Below are 5,000 nucleotides of genomic sequence, written 5' to 3' on the forward strand. Positions count from 1 at the left end.
TCAGATAAGCCACCAACACCCACACATGTCCTACACAGGGGTGCACCCAACACCACCACACTGCCTCCTGTTACGGCACAGAAACAATGGCAGGAATGAATCACACAGGTCTGCCGCTCCCTTGCCGCAACCACAGACGCGGCGCGCCTCCAGTCACGAGCGAAAAGCGCATCCTGACGAGACATAACTGCTGTGACATACTGAAGCTGCCTCAGACATTCACTTACAATGATCACTACCAACGAACCTCGGCCCCCCCCCCCCCAACACACTCTCTTACCACGTTGTGTACTGTAATCCAACCCATTTCGCACCTTAACCTAACCCATTTTGCACCTTAACTTAACCAAATTCGTAACGCAATTTGTACCGCAATGTAACGCAATGTGTACCGCAATGTAACGCAATGTGTACCGCAATGTAACGCAATGTGTACCGCAATGTACCGCAATGTGTACCGCAATGTACCGCAATGTGTACCGCAATGTGTAACGCAATGTGTAACGCAATGTGTACCGCAATGTGTACCGCAATGTGTAACGCAATGTGTACCGCAATGTGTAACGCAATGTGTACCGCAATGTGTAACGCAATGTGTACCGCAATGTAACGCAATCTGTACCGCAATGTAACGCAATTTGTACCGCAATGTAACGCAATTTGTACCGCAATGTAACGCAATTTGTACCGCAATGTAACGCAATTTGTACCGCAATGTAACGCAATTTGTACCGCAATGTAACGCAATTTGTACCGCAATGTAACGCAATTTGTACCGCAATGTAACGCAATTTGTACCGCAATGTAACGCAATTTGTACCGCAATGTAACGCAATTTGTACCGCAATGTAACGCAATTTGTACCGCAATGTAACGCAATTTCTACCTTAACCTAACCCACGTTGTGCCTTAACCTAACCCACGTTGTGCCTTAACCTAACCCACGTTGTGCCTTAACCTAACCCACGTTGTGCCTTAACCTAACCCACGTTGTGCCTTAACCTAACCCACGTTGTGCCTTAACCTAACCCACGTTGTGCCTTAACCTAACCCACGTTGTGCCTTAACCTAACCCACGTTGTGCCTTAACCTAACCCACGTTGTGCCTTAACCTAACCCACGTTGTGCCTTAACCTAACCCACGTTGTGCCTTAACCTAACCCACGTTGTGCCTTAACCTAACCCACGTTGTGCCTTAACCTAACCCAAGTTGTGCCTTAACCTAACCCAAGTTGTGCCTTAACCTAACCCAAGTTGTGCCTTAACCTAACCCAAGTTGTGCCTTAACCTAACCCAAGTTGTGCCTTAACCTAACCCAAGTTGTGCCTTAACCTAACCCAAGTTGTGCCTTAACCTAACCCAAGTTGTGCCTTAACCTAACCCAAGTTGTGCCTTAACCTAACCCACGTTGTGCCTTAACCTAACCCAAGTTGTGCCTTAACCTAACCCACGTTGTGCCTTAACCTAACCCACGTTGTGCCTTAACCTAACCCACGTTGTGCCTTAACCTAACCCACGTTGTGCCTTAACCTAACCCACGTTGTGCCTTAACCTAACCCACGTTGTGCCTTAACCTAACCCACGTTGTGCCTTAACCTAACCCACGTTGTGCCTTAACCTAACCCACGTTGTGCCTTAACCTAACCCACGTTGTGCCTTAACCTAACCCACGTTGTGCCTTAACCTAACCCACGTTGTGCCTTAACCTAACCCACGTTGTGCCTTAACCTAACCCACGTTGTGCCTTAACCTAACCCACGTTGTGCCTTAACCTAACCCACGTTGTGCCTTAACCTAACCCACGTTGTGCCTTAACCTAACCCAAGTTGTGCCTTAACCTAACCCAAGTTGTGCCTTAACCTAACCCAAGTTGTGCCTTAACCTAACCCAAGTTGTGCCTTAACCTAACCCAAGTTGTGCCTTAACCTAACCCAAGTTGTGCCTTAACCTAACCCAAGTTGTGCCTTAACCTAACCCAAGTTGTGCCTTAACCTAACCCAAGTTGTGCCTTAACCTAACCCACGTTGTGCCTTAACCTAACCCACGTTGTGCCTTAACCTAACCCACGTTGTGCCTTAACCTAACCCACGTTGTGCCTTAACCTAACCCACGTTGTGCCTTAACCTAACCCACGTTGTGCCTTAACCTAACCCACGTTGTGCCTTAACCTAACCCACGTTGTGCCTTAACCTAACCCACGTTGTGCCTTAACCTAACCCACGTTGTGCCTTAACCTAACCCACGTTGTGCCTTAACCTAACCCACGTTGTGCCTTAACCTAACCCACGTTGTGCCTTAACCTAACCCACGTTGTGCCTTAACCTAACCCAAGTTGTGCCTTAACCTAACCCACGTTGTGCCTTAACCTAACCCAAGTTGTGCCTTAACCTGCTCTGTAATTGGCATATGACACGTTACATTAATCCAGTGTTGTCTAACCACAACCCTCTGAATATAGTTCGCTACTCGCACCGCCCACCCTCTTGTGTATCGTTTCATGTTCAACACTTCGCAAGTGTTGCTTACTTTTTACATGCTCCCGCTGTACACTGTAATGTGGACGACTGCAGGATGTACATCGCCCCCACCCTCCCCCCTGCCTTCGCACGCTGGTCGTTCAGGTGCTTGCGTGTTCAATGCCCTTCGCAGCTGTTCACTGGCATTCGCATGTCGAAGCGCTCAGTCTACGTCGTGGTACGGCCTGTGTCCACTGTCCGCTGATGTCGTAAGCTTAACCCTCACATTGTACTGCACATAGGTCCGTATGTACTGCATGATACGCTGTGGCACATGTGTGACCGTACAACGACTGCGCCCAACAACAGCGAACCATACGGTCCAAATGTTGTGCACTCAGCCACGTGCCGTCTCCCCATAACAGCTACATTGCAGTGTGGTACGCCATAGAGACGTGTGGGATTAACGGACGCCCTGGATGGCGATCAGCATGAGCCGTCTGTTGATGTAGTGGCGCGTGTATTCAAACGTAGTCGTCTCTTCTCACACAGTGTGATAGCATGGTGCACCGCGTTCCACATCTGCGACATGGTACAGATGCTGGTTGACAGTCGGTCTCGTAATGGACATCGCATACGTAGGGGGCCACCTCCCACGTGTTCTCTAGTCGTGCACATTTTGTTGCGTGTATGTGGGCAGACGTAGTGTGTCGTGACACCTAACAGACAGGTATGCAATAATCGTTGCATTTGCAAACTGGGATGGACGTCTACGTTTGCTGGTGACGTTACGCAAATGAACAACTGGTAAACCCATTGTGGTGCGGTTGTTGTTGCTGGAGGTAAATCAGTAAGGGCAAATCTGTGTGTGAAGCGATACGCGGCGGTGGCTGGGTGGGACCGTCCCCGGCCGGTGAGGGGGGGCCGCCCGGCGTGCTGGCCGCGCGGTGCGTGGGCGCACGCGCTACAGCCGGCTGGTGGGGGCGCCCAGTGGCAGGCGCGCCGGCCGACGGACGCGGCAGGCGGCGCAGCTGCGCGCCGGGGCACCCTGCGCGCGGCGCCGGGCGGCCAAAGTGGGTCCTCGCGGGCCCGGTGCGAAGCGCGGTGGACATCTGCAGTGTGCTGGTCCGACTGAGGACTGTGTGCGTTGAGGATGCGCCGCCGCCCGGCACTCGGCGCCGCGACGCCGTCTGCTGCTCGGTCGCCCCAGCGGTTCTCGCTGGTGGTTTGTATCGCAGTTGTGCAGACGTGTTGGCACGTGCGCTGTGCTGGGAGAGTTCGCTTCGGCACCCACGTGGGGCCTTTGCCCTTCTGTGGCGCTGGCGTTGGAGCTGCCGGTCACCGTAGGTGGCGCGTGTTGTCTCCCGCCGGCAATGCCACGACAGCACGCTCCCGGGCCTCTGTCGGCAGCGGCAAGCTCAGTTGGGAGCACGGGTGGTCGCACCTAAAGCGTCTACTCGCCTAACTCCGGGCGATTGCGCCTCTCTCGAACCCGACCAAGTACTTAGGACGGCGCTGCGCGCCGCCGGGACCTGAGAGGGTTTCGAGGTGTATTGTGCAGGGGAGCTCAGCCTCCTCCTGTTTGCAGAATAATTGAGCGGACGCTTGCGTGTTCGCGCGGGCCCCTGGGACACACTCCCGGGCGGCCGGCTGCTCAGCTCTAGTTGACGCAGCTCCCTGGTTGATCCTGCCAGTAGTCATATGCTTGTCTCAAAGATTAAGCCTTGCATGTCTCAGTACAAGCCGCATTAAGGTGAAACCGCGAATGGCTCATTAAATCAGTTATGGTTCCTTAGATCGTACCCACGTTACTTGGATAACTGTGGTAATTCTAGAGCTAATACATGCAAACAGAGTCCCGACCAGAGATGGAAGGGACGCTTTTATTAGATCAAAACCAATCGGTCGGCTCGTCCGGTCCGTTTGCCTTGGTGACTCTGAATAACTTTGGGCTGATCGCACGGTCCTCGTACCGGCGACGCATCTTTCAAATGTCTGCCTTATCAACTGTCGATGGTAGGTTCTGCGCCTACCATGGTTGTAACGGGTAACGGGGAATCAGGGTTCGATTCCGGAGAGGGAGCCTGAGAAACGGCTACCACATCCAAGGAAGGCAGCAGGCGCGCAAATTACCCACTCCCGGCACGGGGAGGTAGTGACGAAAAATAACGATACGGGACTCATCCGAGGCCCCGTAATCGGAATGAGTACACTTTAAATCCTTTAACGAGTATCTATTGGAGGGCAAGTCTGGTGCCAGCAGCCGCGGTAATTCCAGCTCCAATAGCGTATATTAAAGTTGTTGCGGTTAAAAAGCTCGTAGTTGGATTTGTGTCCCACGCTGTTGGTTCACCGCCCGTCGGTGTTTAACTGGCATGTATCGTGGGACGTCCTGCCGGTGGGGCGAGCCGAAGGCGTGCGACCGCCTCGTGCGTGTTCGTGCGTCCCGAGGCGGACCCCGTTGAAATCCTACCAAGGTGCTCTTTATTGAGTGTCTGGGTGGGCCGGCACGTTTACTTTGAACAAATTAGAGTGCTTAAAGCA

At 52.9% G+C, this 5,000-nt stretch overlaps 1 non-coding gene across 1 annotated transcript in view; it reads left to right on the forward strand.

Annotated features, from left to right (window-relative positions):
* The first annotated feature begins 4,130 nt into the window (after positions 1–4,130).
* LOC126093597 (small subunit ribosomal RNA) overlaps positions 4,131–5,000 on the forward strand; it is a 1,909-nt gene continuing 1,039 nt past the window's right edge. The window contains exon 1 of the ribosomal RNA XR_007521727.1: positions 4,131–5,000. This exon is cut by the window's right edge and continues 1,039 nt beyond it. This is a non-coding gene — a ribosomal RNA (small subunit ribosomal RNA).

The sequence above is a fragment of the Schistocerca cancellata genome, chromosome 7 (genome assembly GCF_023864275.1).
Source record: "Schistocerca cancellata isolate TAMUIC-IGC-003103 chromosome 7, iqSchCanc2.1, whole genome shotgun sequence".
Taxonomy (NCBI): domain Eukaryota; kingdom Metazoa; phylum Arthropoda; class Insecta; order Orthoptera; family Acrididae; genus Schistocerca; species Schistocerca cancellata.